This window comes from Myxine glutinosa, chromosome 1 (genome assembly GCF_964187855.1).
Source record: "Myxine glutinosa chromosome 1, kmMyxGlut1.1, whole genome shotgun sequence".
NCBI lineage: Eukaryota > Metazoa > Chordata > Myxini > Myxiniformes > Myxinidae > Myxine > Myxine glutinosa.
Genome location: NC_136261.1, coordinates 276394314 through 276411982, shown reverse-complemented (window position 1 = coordinate 276411982; position 17669 = coordinate 276394314). Strand labels below are relative to the sequence as shown.

Sequence of the window (17669 nt, the reverse complement as noted above, 5' to 3'; positions counted from 1 at the left end):
AGTCATTAGGGCCCTCAACTAAAATAAGCCCATTCCTCAGTATCGATGCTTGGTGAGGCGAGCACAGCGAGCCGAGCCGAGCTAGTCTATCTATATATATATATATATTTGTGCAGCATCTGTCCTGTCCTGTGTTGTGTTGTCACTGAACTACTTTCTCAACTTTTGTGAAATCGTACCAAACTTCTGGTATGTACATATCTCTCCCGTCGGTATGTCCTAAGTGTATTTAAAAAAAAATAAAAAATTGCAATTTCTTTTTTGGGGGGGGGGGGGGGGGGGGGGGGGGATTTATTGGGGGAATTTTTTTTTTTTTCAACTTCAATTGCTTATAAAATATGATATCACGTATATTACAAATAAATTTGTGCAAAATAATTGTTTTGAATTATGATTGGTTTAAACAATGACAAAACAGCAACTCGGGTACAGTCATTTATCTATACTAGGGCGTGCCCGGTACGTGGGTGCAAAAAAACATGCGTGCAAACAACAACAACAAAAAAAACCTTTGAAACCACGTGGCAGTAACGACCACAGAAACCCCCCCCCCCCCCTCTATTTACATGAAATGGTTTGGTCCATTCGCAAAGCCAAAGCGAACGGCTTGCGAGTACGGTAGAACCCCCCCCCCTCTATTTACATGAAATGGTTTGGTCCATTCGCAAGCCAAAGCGAACGGCTTGCGAGTAACGGTGACCATACCTTGGGAACCACTTGTCCGATTAATTTCAAACCTTGAAAAGGCACATCCTCGGGTCCCCCAGCAATATACCTGGCAAGTTTCAAGTATATCGGACCCGTGGTTGTCGAGAAACAGCGGTCACAGACACACACACACACACACAGAGATTACTGGAATTATAGATAGATAGACACATCTGGGCAGTGTCTGTATTGTCACTTATACCCCAATCCACTTATGCCGATCGACCCCGATCTGCACAACGGGAACGATCCTATTTGGAACGGGATCAATCGGCATGATCGTAAACGGAACGTCTTCGATCTTTGTCGATCGGGCCAAAAAAATAGATCGGGGTGATTTTTTAAACATGCTTAAAATTTCCATCCGATCTGAAATAGCGGGACTGATCGTGATTACAGCGTGAATGCAACGTAGTCCATCGGAATGATAGTAGTTAGAACGGCTTGATCATAGTTAGAACGGCCTTGATCGTGATTACAGCGGGAGGATTATCTTGTGCCGTTTCGACGACGATCGTTACCTATCCGTCCCGCTCCAATGCCGATCAAAGCCGCTGTATATAAATCGGTCCGGATTGCATCAGCCTCACCCGATCAAGTATTTCGACACAACATCGCTCGCAATATCTCCGATCAAAATGGCACGAGGACCAAGAAGAAGTCTACGAAGAAGATTGTTGTTACACCCCCCCCCCCCCCCCCCCCCCCCCCGGGAGGAAACTGCACCTGTTGAAGCTGCCCCTGAGCACGAGCCCGAAATGGAGAAAGAAGAGGCAGAAGAGGAGCTGCCTTTAGAGCCTGTTGAACAAGAAGAGAGTGCTCCCACGAAGAGGCAGAAGAAAGACCGGCTCCACGTGAACTGCAGACCAGGAGGAAGAAGAGATTGCGGACTTCTTCGAAAAGAACCCGGTCCTCTACGATAAGAAGATGAAGTTGTGGAGAAACACAACATAAGGATAACATCTGGAAGACGCAAGCTGAGAAAATGGAGCGTGAAGTCCTGCTGCTGAAGACCTGGAATGACTCCATCCGCACGAGGTTCGCCGGCTGAAGAAGACCAAGTCTGGCCAGGGCGCCATCCAGCTCAGTGAGAGACCAGTGGATATGGGGCCGGCTGCAGTTCCTCCAATCACACATCGGCGAAGTGAAGAGGAGGCCCATGGTCAGTGTAAGTATATGTCCTTTGTTTCATTAATGAATTTCTCGACTTTGTTATGAACATGTATACCACCTTCCTTATTAGTGTATGTACTTATAATTTGTTCTTCTGTTCACAGCTCACAGACATAGCCACAGACACAGGCACCAGTGATGCTGCAGTGGTGGTCATCAGCAGCCCGACTGAGTCCACACCCACCTCAACCATCGCTTCATCCACCCGAGGTAGGAGGCAGGCAGATGCAGACGCTTTGATGGAGCTAGACCAAAACCAGGCCCAGATCACAGACTTGGTCAAGCAGCTCCTCGAACAGATGAAGCCAGCCAAGAACAGCGAAAGGTTCAAGTTCTGTGAGTATATATACGAGGTCCTGGAAGGTCTAAGTCACGAAGTGTACAGGAAGGCTTCAAGGGAGATCTGGGACTTGCCTCCAGCGTGCCCGTGACGTCGACGACAACAGGCAGACCCAGCCTGGCCTTCTCAGCAGTACCCTCACCAGTGGCAACCGGATCCCAGCCAGTGGCCAACTCAGCCTGCAAGCCAGCCACAGCACCCTTTTAGTGTGTGGCAGTCTCACCCAGCCTGGCTTCAGCAGAACTTCCAACCCATCTCCAACCCCTCCAACACTGCACCCCACCGAGGCAAACAGATCACGCAGTTGCAAGCTCGATACCAGGCAGTGCACCCATCACCAGCACCCCATTGGCAGCAGGAGATGCATCCCTAGACTCATCATCCCTCCACCCGAATACCTGTCTCAGCAGTTTGCTCCGCCAGATCCGCCAAGACGAGGAGAAGGAGGGAGATGGAGACACTGCTAATGATCTATGAGTCTGTGTTTTGATGATGTATGAGTGAAAGTGATGCTTCGTGTTGAATGAAGAATAAAAGTTGAAAAAAGAACACTTTTTGTCAACGTTGTTAAGTGGAATTGATAACTGCATGAGCCAAATTGCATTGCCCAATAACCCCATGGTCTAAAATTAAAAGCGGTACAAGTTAAACAAATATTATTAATCATCAATTTTACCGCTTTTAATTTTATGACCTTTTAATTAAGTGAATGCAAACTTTGATCCTCTCTACCCAGCAAAAACTTGTCAAATTTTTAGCTTTTATTTTGAAGACCTTTCATTTTGCAATGCATTTTCATCCCCTCAACCCAGCAATAATAACTTCTCCCTTTCCAACCAACACAAGGCAAACATTGAATATCAAGTTTCATAATGTTTATTGTCACATGATTATTATCAATAGAAATCATTATCAATGCAATACATAACAATACAACAATGTCCTCCAAAATGTCTTTCAACTCCTTCCCATAGTGTCTCTAATGATGTCTCACCATCCTCTCCTGCCATGGAACTGCACCAGCAGGGCTGTTAAAATAGAGTCTCAGTACCTCCCTCTGACGCTTGGCCTCTACACTGTCCCTGTTACCTCGAACTGCCTGCTCCACCTCTAACATGTTGGCTTGATCTCTCCATTCACCAGGGATGATGTTGTGTCGATAATCCTCCTGGTCCACCTCGGCATGCTGAATACTTGGGAACCGGATGCGGAGCATGTTGTGCAGACAGATAGCAGTTTCGACCAGGTCACGCACCACCTCAGGATACTGTTGTAGTGTCTTGAGCAAGCATTGCCAACGGTTTGCCAAGATGCCAAAGGCGTTCTCCACCACTCGTCGACCCCTTGAGATGCGGTAGTTGTAGACGAGTTGTTCAGGAGAGAGTCCACGTCTGGCATAGGGTTTCATCAAGTAGGTGCGGAGAGCAAAGGCATCATCTCCAAGGATGAAGAATGGCATCTCATCATCGTTCCGCATGGCCAGGGGGTTGGGGAATCCAATGGTTTCATTCTCTATGCACTCTTTGAGCTCCGAAGCATTGAAAATCTGAGCATCTGACGTGTCCCATTCCACCAACATCCACCCACAAGAACTTAGTCAGCGTCCACCAGTGCCATCAACACGATCGAGAAGAAGCCCTTGTAGTTGTGGTAGAGGCTGCCTGAGTTGGGTGCGCAATGCGCATCTGAGGGCGACGTGTTTGCCATCAAGAGCTCCGAGCACGAGGGATGTTCCATTTACTTTCGAAATCAGCGACTTCTGTCCATTCTTCTGGGGTGGTAGGGCACTTCACCATTTCTTCTTTGAACTCTGCAACGATGGCTTGACACACCTCCGGAATGAACTTGACGATGGTGTTTCTGCTGACCCTGAAGTCGTAGGAGAGAGTTGGGTAGAGGTCTCCTGTAGCCAGATGCCTCAGGGTGATGGCGAGCTTCATTCCAGGTTGTAGGGCCTTTCTCAGCCTGGTATCTTCTTTCTCAATCCTGGGGGTGATTCTGTGGAGGATTTCATCAAAGAGAGCAGGTGGCATCCTCACAAAGTTCTGGAAAGAGTTGATGTCCTCCAGCCTCAGTTCATTCATCAAGCGGTCATAGTGCCCAAACTGCAATCTTCTTTCTTCTGTCAACCATGGCCGGACCCAGAACTGAGGGGCTCTTCTTCTTCTCATTCTTCTTCTCACTTGAGCAGCTCTTTCAATTGCATATTGTTGGAGAAGTTGAGCGAGCTGCAGACGGCCATTTCTCTGATGTTGATCCATGGCTGTCTTCGACGATACTGATGATCGGCAAGCAAATCGGGCCCTATTTATACGGATCGGGACCTGAAATCTGCTTTTTAGTCGGCTTAAAGACGGGAATAGAGCGTAGTTAGATCGGTTTGGTCGGGAATGACGTAGTTGAAACGGCAATAGATCGGCAGCATCGGCGTTGGATCAGTTTTAGATCGGCGGCGATCGGGAATGCATCGTGTCAGAGCGGCAGCAATCGCGAATGCAGCGTGGTTACAGCGTACGCGAGCGGGAACACAGCGGCTCTAAACGGCTTCGATCGGGTCTTCAGGGACCCGATCTACCCACGATGAGCGTGGTTACAGCGTAGTGATCGTAATCGGAGCGTACTTAGGATGTAGATACAGCGTAGATGACCAGTTTTTTCCCAAAGTGTCCCGATCGCTCCCGACCTGGAGATCGGGGCTAATCGGGGCCAATCGGCATAAGTGGAATGGGGGCATTAACGACTCCCTCAAGCTTTTGTTTCCGTGGTTGTGAAGTGTTTTTAATAACGTTGTGGTGGTTTTGAATCACGTGGTGGTGAGGTATTTTGAATTATGTGGTGGTGAGGTATTTTGAATCACATGGTGGTGAGGTGTTTTTAAATCACATGGTGGTGAGGTGTTTTTAAATCACATGGTGGTGAGGTGTTTTTAAATCACATGGTGGTGAGGTGTTTTGAATTAATTGGTGGTGAGGTATTTATAATTACGTGGTGGTGAGGTGTTTTTAATTATGTGGTGGTGAGGTGTTTAGAATTAGTTGGTGATGGTGTTTTGAATTATGTGGTGGTGAGGCGTTTTGAATTACTTGGTGGTGAGGTTTTTAAATGACGTGGTGGTGAGGTGTTTTAATTTCGTGGCTGTGAGGTGTTTTTATTACGTGTTTTATGGCTGTGAGGTGTTTTTACTTTTGTGGTGGTGAGGTGTTTTTATTACGTGTTTTATGGCTGTGAGGTGTTTTTACTTTTGTGGTGGTGAGGTGTTTTTATTACGTGTTTATGGCTGTGTGGTGTTTTTATTACGTGTTTTATGGCTGAGGTGTTTTTAATTTTGTGGTGGTGAGGTGTTTTTATTATGTGTTTTATGGCTGTGAGGTGTTTTTATAACATGTTTTGTGGCTGAGGTGTTTTTATTTTCGTGGTGGTGAGGTGTTTTTATTGTGTGTTTTATGGCTGTGAGGTGTTTTTATTACGTGTTTTATGGCTGTGAGGTGTTTTTTTTACGTGTTTTATGGCTGTGAGGTGTTTTTAATTTCGTTGTGGTGGTTTTTATTACGTGTTTTATGGCTGAGGTGTTTTTATTACGTGCTTGATGGCTGTGAGGTGTTTTCAATTTCGTGGTGGTGAGGTGTTTTTAATTTCGTGGTGGTGAGGTGTTTTTAATTTCGTGGTGGTGAGGTGTTTTTAATTTCGTGGTGGTGAGGTGTTTTTAATTTCGTGGTGGTGAGGTGTTTTTAATTTCGTGGTGGTGAGGTGTTTTTATTACGTGTTTTATGGCTGTGACGTGTTTTCAATTTCGTGGTGGTGGTGTTTTTAATTTCGTGGTGGTGTGTTTTTATTACATGTTTTATGGTGGTGAGGTGTTTTGAATTACTTGGTGGTGAGGTATTTTGAATTACATGGTGGTGCGGTGTTTTGAATTACTTGGTGGTGAGGTGTTTTGAATTACGTGGTGGTGAGGTGTAATCGTCCCAAACTTCCAGTCTGCACCTACCCCTCCCCTATGTATGTGCTGAGGGGTTCTTTCTTGAAAAAAAAAAATTCAACCTAAATTGCCTATAAAAATGTAATATCACAAACACAACAAATACATTTGTGCAAAGTAATTGTTTGTATTATTATTGGTGAAAATCATGATAACACAGCAACTCAGGTAGTCATTAGCCTCAGCTAAAATAAGCCCGTTCCTCAGTATCGACGCTTGGTGAGGCGAGTGCGAGCCGAGCCAAGCTAGTATATATATACACAAAGAATTAAGTTAAGCACCCCTACACAACGAATTAAGGTAAGCACCCCCTAATATATATTCTTTGTGTATATGTATACATTGGCACATATTCTAAGGTATGTGAGATCAAATAATGATTGGTATGACATTAGCAATTATCCATTGATGAAATGCAGATGAGTGCACTCATCTGTGACGCCCATCGCTCGTGCAGCACGTGTTATCATCCACGTGGTCGTGATTTTCTGTAAATGCACTATCATCACGGGTTATTGCAAGTCACGCCTGAGCTCGTGTGGGGGTTACATGGTCATTTTCTCGTAATGGTGGCTCGTAGACGGTTGTCGGACGGAGAACGATGGCGGATAATAGGCATGATCGAGTCCGGAATGTCCAGAAAAGCTGTAGCTCGAACGTTTGGTTACCACCATTCGGTGATCAGTCGGTTGGTGCAGAAACACCAGGAAACGGATGCGGTGAAGGACCGCCCAAGGTCTGGAAGACCTCGCGTGACAACAGTCCGCCAAGATAGAGCGCTTTTGAGACTGGTGCGACAATATCCCTTCGCCTCGAGCCATTTCCTGAAGGACAACTGGCTGCCCAACAGAAGGCTATGTCACCGTACCGTGAGGAACCGCCTGAAATCGGCCGGTTTAAGGTCAAGACGAGTGATCAAGCGTCCAAGGCTACTCGAACGACATCAGAGGGAGCGTTTGGCATGGTGCCTAGCGCGACGTGGATGGAACATCCGGTCTTGGAGGCGAGTTCATTGGTCGGATGAAAGCCGGTTCTTGCTGTACGTGACAGATGGGCGTGTTCGGGTGTGGCGCCACAAAAACACCGCGTATGCACCTAAAAACATTCAACCAACGGTACCCTTTGGTGGTGGCTCGATTATGGTCTGGGGATGCTTCTCCCATGACTAAGTTGGACCTGATAACTGTGCGAGGTAACCTCAACGGAGAGCGATATGCCGAGGAAATCCTGAATACCACCGTAATCCCGCACTTCGATGACCACACCCTCGCCAGCAGACCCATCTTCATGGATGACAACGCCAGGCCTCACCGTGCGAGACGCGTCCGAGCCTTGCTGGAGCAAGGTGCTGTGACAACCATCCCCTGGCCTGCGTACAGTCCTGACCTGAACCCCCTCGAGCACGTTTGGGACATGTTGGGACGACAAATTGCGAAGATGGTCCCTCCAATAGCCAATCTGGATGAATTGGAACGTGCATTACATCGGGAATGGAACAACCTGCCACAGCAACGCATACGACGGCTTACAGGGTCTATGAGACGTAGGGTTGAGTCAGTGATCCGATCACGTGGGTCCTACACACGTTATTGACGCAAAGATCGCTAGAGGTCTTCTCAGAACAATGACTGTACGTTAGAAAACATAAACGTCATCCACACTGTCCGTGATGGACCTATAGCTCCATACTTAAATTGAGGTGCAAATATGCCTAAAATTCCCAAAAAATTTCACCTTTAATTATTCAGAATAAAATATTGAAAACGGCATGATTGTTATGTTTTTATGTGACCATAATATCACTTCTCCAGAAAATATAGCAATATCATGGGTATATTACACTGTTTTGACGACAACAAACTTGTAATGTGCGAGGTTGTAAAACAACGGGGGGGGGGGGGGGGGGGGGTGCTTAACTTAATTCTTTGTGTATATATATATACACATGTATGTGTGTGGGTGTACGTGTGTGTGTGTATGTATGTGTGTATGTGTGTATGTGTGTATGTGTGTATGTGTGTATGTGTGTATGTGTGTATGTGTGTATGTGTGTATGTGTGTATGTGTGCGCGTATACGTATGTGTGCGCGTATACGTATGTGTGCGCGTATACGTATGTGTGCGCGTATACGTATGTGTGCGCGTGTATACGTGTGCGTGTGAATAAGACCGAATTGAGGTACAGAAATGAAAAAACGGGGTGTGTGTGTGTGTGTGTGTGCAGCATCTAACTCAATACGTCGAAATGTCACACGTCCATGCCCGTGGGATTCCCACGGGTGACCCCACAAGTGAGGCAATAATACAAGTGAGCTTTTATTTGTTTGTATTTCTATGCAGATGTGTTTTACCATTGCAGAACAATAGCACTTTTTATATTCAGTACCCCTAGTACTGTCCAGTACCTCTAGTCGTGTCCAGTCCAGTACCCCCTAGTAATAGTTCTGGTGTGCGATAGAGAAGCTGATGGAAAACGTGAAAGATGAAGAAGTTGTTGTGGTGGGAGGAGACCTGAATGGACATGTGGGAAGGAGTATGGATGGTTTTGAGGGAGTTCATGGGGGTTACGGATATGGTGTGAGAAATGGAGAAGGTGAAAGGATTTTGGAGTTTGCTGATGGAGCTGATTTGTTGATTTGTAATACTCAGTTCCAGAAAGAGGATAATAAGCTTGTTACATACACATCAGGTGGGTCGACGACAACCGTTGACTACCTGATGGTGCGTAGGCGAGATAGGGGGCACCTCCGGGACACAAAGGTGCTCCCGGGGGAGGAGGCTGTTTCACAGCACCACTTGGTTGTCTGCGACATAAGGGTGAAAGATGCGAGGAGAGCTCGGTGGGTGAAGTACCAACCAAGAATGAAGGTGTGGAGGTTGAAAGAGGTGACAGTAAGGGAGGCATTAAAAGAGAGGCTGAGTAGGGTAGAGGATGATGTGGTTGAGCTTGAAAGTGGTTGGATGTCAATGAAAGCTAGTCTGTTGGGAGCCGTTGGTGAGGTATGTGGATGGACAAAAGGACCACCGAGGCACTCGGAAACATGGTGGTGGGATTATGAAGTTGGAAAGAGGATTGACGAGAAGAGGAAGAAGTTCAAGGAGTGGCAGAAGGCGAAGGGTATGGGAGCAGAAACAGCAGAGCATGAAAGTTATAAGGCAGCCAGGAAGGCTGCAAAGAAAGAGGTAGCAAAGGCGCAGGAGGCATGTAGGAAAATGTTCGGAGAACGCTTGGATTCAGAAGAGGGTCAGAAAGTAGTATTCAGGATTGCAAAGCACATAGCGAAAGAGGTGTGACGTGATGGGGGTGAGATGCTTGAAGGATGAAGTGGGACAAATCGTTGTCGACCCAGATGGAATTAAAGGAAGATGGAAAAGATATATGGAAATGCTGTTGAATACAGAGAATGAATGGGATGGCAACATAGAGAATAACCCAGTTTTAGGACCGGCAGAGAAGATAACTGAGAAGGAAGTTGAGGAAGCGATAAAAGCAATGAAGAGTGGAAAAGCGGGAGGGCCAAAGGGAGTTGTGGGAGATATGTTGAAGGCAGCAGGAAGTTGGGGTGTGAAGAGAATGACAGAGATCTATAATCTGGTGGTGAACGAAGGCCGCATTCCAGTGGCTTGGGAACTGAGTACCCTTGTCCCTCTATACAAGGGGAAAGGTGACCCTCTGGAGTGTGGCTCGTACCGAGCGATAAAGCTATTGGAGCATGGAATGAAGGTATTGGAAAGGGTGTTGGAGAGGAGGATAAGGAAGAAAGTGAAGCTCGACGAAATGCAGTTTGGATTTATGCCAGGAAGAGGAACGACAGATGCGCTTTTCATTGTGAGGCAGTTGCAGGAGAAGTACATGGAGAAGAGGAAGAAGTTGTTTTTTGGGTTTGTTTATCTGGAGAAAGCATTCGATAGGGTTCCACGCAAAGTATTGACATGGGCATTGAGGAAGTTAGCAGTGGAGGAATGGTTGATCAGAGTAGTGATGGCAATGTACAAAAGAGCGCGCACAGCTGTAAGGACGAAGGACGGGAACAGTGGTGAGTTTGAGGTGAAGGTGGGAGTGCATCAGGGGTCGGTACTAAGTCCACTACTATTTGTAGCTGTGATGGAGGTGCTGGCTCAGAACGTAAAGGAGGGTTTACCGTGGGAGTTGTTGTATGCAGATGATCTGGTGTTGATTGCGGAAAGTATGGATGGACTGAAGGAAAAGATGAACAAGTGGAAGGAATGTATGGAGACAAAAGGTCTGAAGGTGGATATCGGAAAGACGAAGGTGATGGCAAGTGGTAAAGCATGTGGTGAGGTGGAAAGAACTAGGAAGTGGCCGTGTGCTGTGTGCAGGAAGGGTGGCGGAGTGAACTCCATTCAATGTACAATGTGCGCTGAGTGGGTTCATCAAAAATGTAGTGGTCTGAGAGTGTCATTTACCAGTGTGGCAGCTACATTCAAATGTAAGGTGTGCACAGAGGGAGCTGCAGATGGAGCTGCAGATGGAGGAAATGTTGAGTTGGATCTTGGAGACGGCGTGAAGCTGGAAGGTGTGAAAACATTTTGCTACCTCAGAGACATGCTGAATGGAGAAGGTGGATCAGACTCGGCAACGGTTGCTCGAGTGAGATGTGCATGGAAGAAGTTTCGGGAACTGAGTGGCGTGCTGATGAGGAGGAGAGTGTCGCTGAAGCTGAAGGGAAAGGTGTATGCTGCATGTGTGAGAAGTGTTATGATTTATGGGAGCGAGACATGGGTAATGAACGTAGAGCAGCAACGAAGGCTGGAAAGGGTGGAAATGCGAATGGTTCGATGGATGTTGACATTGTTGACTTGACAAGAGAGGAAGACAAATGATGAATTGTGAAAGATGATGGGAATATTGCCTGTGATTGATGCTGTGAAGAGGAACAGGCTGAGATGGTTTGGTCATGTGTTGAGGAAGGATGAAAGTGACTGGTTGAGAAGAGTGATGGAAATTGATGTAGAAGGAAGTAGAGGACGGGGAAGACCGAGAAAGACTTGGCTAAAGATGGAGGAAGAAGAAATGCGGGCAAGGGGGTTAACAAGGAGAGATGCAGAAAATATGGCAAAATGGAGAAGATTGTCATGGGGACCGCAAGGCTAACCCCCACTCTAGCAGGGAAAATGGCCTTAAAATGCATGTTATATATTCAGTACCCCTATCTTAGGTAAGCCGATAAATTGAAATAAGAAAACCAAAACTTAGTGGCCCACTTAATAAAGATTGCCAAGGAAAAAAACAAACTTAATTTGAAGGATATGTTAAAATATCCTCTTCATTAATTGGCAAACTCTTGAGCCAACTTGTATGGAACAATGGTTTTTTTTTTGGTTTTGCTGCATGAACTGTAAAAATGGTACCCAAATGATATTCTTACTAACAACATTGCTTTCAGCCCAGAAACCATCGACATTGTTGATGCCATGGCAATGATAGCTTTCCTGAGAATAATGAATGAATGATCGTTTTAAGGCCATTTTCCCCACGAGAACAGGGGTTAGCCTTGCGGGCCCCATGACAATCATGGTTCCTTGTTTGAGGCGATGTCTTTTTTTTATGGCCGGATGCCCTTCCTGACGCCATTCATTCATTCATTCCTGAAGTACTGTATTGTCACACAGTCACATGAAAAAGTAAGTAGTAAGTAATGTTTTGACTTTTTCAACATACAGCTATTTGATCTTCATTTCAACAATATTGATAGATTAAGGTGATATAATATAACAAATATCATGAAACATTTACATTTTGGAGTCCATTGTATAATTTAAATAAACATAAATGCAAATTTCACATGTGGAAAAAGCGAGTACACCCCTGCATTTATCACTACTTCAAATACCTAAAATTAGAATCAGGTGCACCAGCTCAGGTGAAAATGATTAGAACATCGTTAGAGAGGATCTTGGAGGAACCTGTCTTATTTAAACCTTAGACATTTCGTTTGGTTTGTTCTTTGTTGTCAAAGTGCACGAGTCCACCATTAGACAGAGGCTGCACAAATTTGATCTACATGGGAGGTGTGCCAGGAGGAAACCTTTGCTGTCCAGAAAGAACATCAGTGCAAGACTAAAGTTTGCCAATGAACACCTCGGCAAAGACCAGCACTTCTGGAACAACGTCCTCTGGACAGATGAGTCAAAGGTAGAGCTCTTTGGCCACAGAAGCAGAAGACATGTTTGGCGAAAACCAAAGACAGCATTTGACCACAAGAACATGATACCAACTGTAAAGCATGGTGGTGGAAATATTATGGTTTGGGGCAGCTTTGCTGCATCAGGGCCTGGGCAGCTCACCATCATAGAATCCACGATGAATTCTTCATTGTACCAGAGGGTGCTTGAGGATAATGTGAAGCCATCTGTCAGAAAGTTGAAGCTCAACCGAATGTGGACCTTGCAACATGACAACGACCCTAAACATACCAGTAAATCCACCAAGGAATGGCTGAAAAGAAAGAAATGGAGGGTTCTGGAATGGTCAAGTCAAAGCCCGGATCTAAATCCCATCGAGATGTTGTGGGGGGATTTGAAACGAGCCGTGCATGCAAGAAACCCCTCAAACATCACACAGCTGAAAGAATTCTGCATGGAGGAGTGGGGAAAAATTTCTCCCAGTCGATGTCAGAGACTGGTCGACAGTTATAAGAAATGCCTACTTGGTTGTTTCTGCCAAAGGGGGCAATACCACCCATAGATATATATATATATATATATATATAGATTGGCAGTGGGTCACGACAGGGCGAGATTTCCAGCCGCCATCTTGCCACAGGAAAGCTTTCAAGTTGCCATCTGTGGAATGCACTTGCGTCATCGTCATTTGCAAGTTATTGTTGATTAAATTGACTACAACTGGCGAACAAAGTATCAGGTTAGTGTCGTACATTGGATTAAAACACATTCAGTTGCCAGACTGATAATGTTGTAACTTTGGTGATATTTAACGCATCGTCTGCCTGTCTACACTAACACTGGTTCATAGTAGAATGTTAATTCTCTTAAATGTTCTGTCCATGAGGTACATGTACCTCCAAAATGCAGCTCTCATAAATCATTGAATAAAGATTGGAGATTCTGGGGCACATTTGGGACTATCCATGACTCATGAGGAAACTTTGCCATGTTCAGGAATTCTCGACCGAGATCTTCAACACCAAGGGGTTGACTTATCCTGTATTCAATATTATTGCCAAGCAGTCAAAGGTAGGCCTATTATATTTATATAAGCATTATAAATATAAGCATTAACTTTTACATTGTGCTTGTTCTTTCTTCAAATATAGGAGGGAGTAGCCTAGGCTACAGTTAAGATGCCCAGGCAGTGTGCACATGCAAGATGCCGAAATATACAGAGGAAGGGGAATGGTCTGACATTTCATCTGTAAGTTGAATACCACAATATCTCTTCTAAATATATGACGTGTATATCTCTTATTTGTGTTTACAGGGTAGTAGACCTAATAAAATCTGCAGGTTTGAGGTCTGCTTTCCATGCAGCTCAATCAGATTGAATTTAAACAATTAGCTATCTTATTTTCAGCTTCCCCACCAGTGAAGGGCATGAAGAAAGAAGAAGGAAATGGTGTATTCAGATGAAACGGGTAGAGGGGTGGAAGCCAAAGCCCTGGGATGTCGTGTGCAGCCAACACTTTTTACCTGTGGACTTCGATCTTACAGGCCAAACCAAAAGACTATGTCATGATGCAGTCCCATCAAAGTTTGACTTACCAGAGCACTTGCAAAAAGTATGTTTGTGTTGTTTGTGATCTTTTCTAAACGAACTAAAACCTTCATACTTTAATATTTGGACAGTGTGTAAAATGTGTGGGAACTATATGTAATAGTACGTGGCGGCGGACTCTTTTTTGACTCTAACTTTAAGACAGATAAAGTAACTGCATGTTTTATTCTGTGGTATACTTTACATTGACAATATGTGGCTGATGTTTGCTTTTCAGCATGAGAAGAAACGTCAAACGCAAACTTCAAAGAGGGCATTGGAGGAGCGCCAGGACGACCATCAGGCTCACATGCATGAATCCAATACTAAAAGCCTTGACAGTGGACATGTACATTCAAGTATACCTGATGTATGTATATTGGAATTAGTAGCTTAAAATGCTAGCATCGATTGATTTTTATATAAAAATTAGTCACGTACTACAGGTAATTTACATAGTCCTAGTGAAAAATCATCTTTTTGGGGGGGCATATTTGTCTGGTGATATTCTGCTCATGCATATTATTTGTGCTGTGATGTAGTTCCATAGCTATGCAGCGCCCGACGAAGCTGTGGGAAAAGTCAAGTTGAGGAGGACAGAGGATTGAGTGGCTGACTTAGAGCTGCAGCTGAAAAACACAAAGGCCAGAGAAAAGATGTAAGAGCACGTTATCATCCATAGAGGATGAGTTGAAGGAACACAACCTCGTGACAGCAGAACTAGAAGAAAAGCTCCAGGCATACCGTGGTAGGACTTATTCATCGTATTGGTTACATTACGTAGATATACATGCCACTGGCATCTGAATGAAGTTCATTCTGTCAAACAACAAATATCATTCTGATAATCTGATTATCGGTCCAACTACATCACTTTGTGTTCAATAACCATACTTTTGGTCTAAACATTACTTTCTAAAAGATTTTCATACATGAGCAATGTTTTATGTTATATATTTCGTTTCAGACTTTCCCATGGATCTATTTTAAAAACCAAAGGGAAGTGAGGCATACACAGCAGAACAGAGAAGGTTTTCTCTGACCTTACATCTGTACGGACCTAAGGCATACGAGTACCTTCGCAGCAAACTTAATATGCCTTCAACCAGGACACTGAGAATGTAAGTTGTCACAAACATGGATGTATTATATTTAATTTGTTTGACATGTGTCAACTACATTTTGAACTCATTAAGTAGTTGTTAATAATGATCACAATAGTCAAATTGATTATTTAAGTTCCATAATTTTTTCTAGGTGGCTCTCTAATGTGGATTGCACCGCAGGAATCAATTCTTCGATGATTATGTGCCTCAAGGAAAAATGTGCAAATGATCCCAAGACATACAAGAATGTTGCTCTCATGATAGATGCCATGGCCATTAGGAAACAGATTGTTTATGATCCAAAGGAAAAGAAGATGCTTGGATTTGTTGATCTAGGAGATGACTCGGAGAGCACCAATGAGGCAAAAGAAGCCCTCGTCTTCATGGTTGTTGGCCTACGAGGCCATTGGAAAGCTCCTGTGGCCTATTTCTTGACAAACACTTTAAGAGCTGCCACTCAGAAGCAACTGCTTTTACAGTGTATCGCGTCCTTGCATGGGATTGGCATCCATGTGAGGACACTGACGTTGGATGGACATGCTTCCAACCTCGGGATGTGCAGAGATCTTGGCTGTAGCTTGAGTGCACTCGACTGCAAGCCATCGTTTAAGCACCCTGATACTAACCAGGAGATTTTTGTCATAATGGATCCATGCCATATGCTGAAGTTAATGCGAAATATGTTCCAAGCATACGGTGTCATAATGTCTGACAAAGGACGTATTGATTGGCGCTTCATTTTGGATCTACAAAAACTTCAGGATGATACTGGATTGCGATTGGGAAATCGATTGTCGTTCAGGCACACGAACTTCATGAAACAGAAGATGAAAGTTAGTCTTGCTGCACAGTTGTTGAGCAACTCCGTTGCAACAGCACTACGTTCAATGGAGCTAGAAGGCCATGCCAATTTCCAGGGTGTATCTGCCACCGTTGAATTCATTCAGGTATGCTTATAGTTGTGAATTTATGTCCAATTTGGTTTCAAATCAGACCCAAAAAAGTTCTACAAGTGCAGCTTTGTTTGCTATTTTTCAGTATGATTGAAGTACCAATTGTAATATTACGCCATAATGCAGAGGTAACTTGAGGCTTATTGTAGGCCCAATATAAACATACTCTTTACTCTGGTCACATTCTTGACTGACTATTTTCAGGTGATCGATAAACTGTTCGACATCATGAATGTGAGAAATGCCTATATGCATGGGTTCAAGTCGGCTCTCAGCCCCTCCAGTATTGGACACACCATGACGTACATGGATTCTGCGGCGACGTATTTGCAGTCGCTGAAGACAATAGAAGGAGAATTCATCCACAAAACTAGAAGGTTTGTGTAATCCTGATAACTTGTTCCTCCTCTGGTTCCTGCCCCACCCCCTCCTTGACCTCTGCCAGTTTCTCCCCCACCTCCCTCTCCTATGCATCAGATATAAGTTCATTCCGGTTAGTTAGGATACTTATTGTTACTTGTTGTTTTGCAGACACACTGCCATTACAGGTTTCATAGTTTGCATTGTGAGCTTGAAGCGTCTTGTGCCACTGCTGCTACAGGAACAAGCATATGTACTGACATACAAACTGTCACAAGATCATCTGGAACTATTCTTCAACTCAGTGCGCAGAGCAGGCAAGTTACATGCATTTCTCTTTCATAAGTTTAATAGCTAATATAGGATTTAATTTAAGTTCTGTACTCTATGTATATAATTTATTTCGGGACAGTAAACACAAACTTGTACAATATTTTGTCAGTGGTGAGTTGTCGTAATTTTACATCGAGCTTGTTCCAGAGTTTCACGCCAACAATAGATACACTCATTGCTTTTTACTTAATCATATCTGTTGTTGTATGAAATTATTTAAGTACTGTACTTTTGAATTAAAAGGACATGTTTCTCTCATGAAGGCAAACATTCTGTTTCAGGGGGCTGGAACAACAATCCCAATGTCCAGCAGTTCAAGTCTATATACCGGAAGCTGTCTGTTCATTGCGGAATTGAGCCAACCAAAACTGGAAATGTTCGTGCTCAAGATGGCACACTCTGCATGGCTACGACAAGCCAGTCGGATGACTGTGACAACTTTGACAGTGTTGTGTGTGTGATGGCTGAGCATGACTATGCAAACTGGATACCACCACAGAACACGTCTACTGGACAACAGCATCACATACATTGCTGGATGGATAGTCAGGCGTGTGTGCAAAGCTGTGCAGTGCAACACTTGCAGACTTGCTTTGTTCTCCGATTCGATGCCTCAGGATTATTCTCAGTCCTACCACCTGCTCAGGCTGAAGAACAATGGTGGTCTTATGATCCCATCACCAGGTGTGGTGAAGGTCTTGCACACTGCTGAGAAGGCCATCCAGAGCCTTATGGATGTGCACAGTCAAACTCTGTACATTTCAGCAGGTTCTACTATGTGTGAAGGAAATGACAGCTTCAGAAGAACTCTTTGATATGGGCAATCATATCATTGAAACCTTGCATAGATAATCACCTGTACGACCTGATAGGTATTCTCACCAATGCTTATTATGACCTGAGGCAGCACCACATTGCAAAGACCTACAATGTTAGGCGAATGGGGATGTCAATAAGACACGAGTCAACCAAGCTGGTGCTG

General features: G+C 44.5%; 2 long non-coding RNA genes across 2 annotated transcripts; both read left to right on the top strand.

Annotated features, from left to right (window-relative positions):
• Positions 1 to 13022: 13022 nt before the first annotated feature.
• Positions 13023 to 13902, top strand: LOC144889797 (uncharacterized). Its single transcript, XR_013622075.1, has 3 exons — positions 13023 to 13086; positions 13499 to 13596; positions 13756 to 13902. It is a non-coding gene; the product is annotated as an uncharacterized LOC144889797 (long non-coding RNA).
• An 8-nt stretch (positions 13903 to 13910) lies between these two features.
• LOC144889796 (uncharacterized) lies at positions 13911 to 14539 on the top strand. The gene is made up of 3 exons (XR_013622074.1): positions 13911 to 13960; positions 14174 to 14305; positions 14478 to 14539. It is a non-coding gene; the product is annotated as an uncharacterized LOC144889796 (long non-coding RNA).
• Positions 14540 to 17669: the final 3130 nt, after the last annotated feature.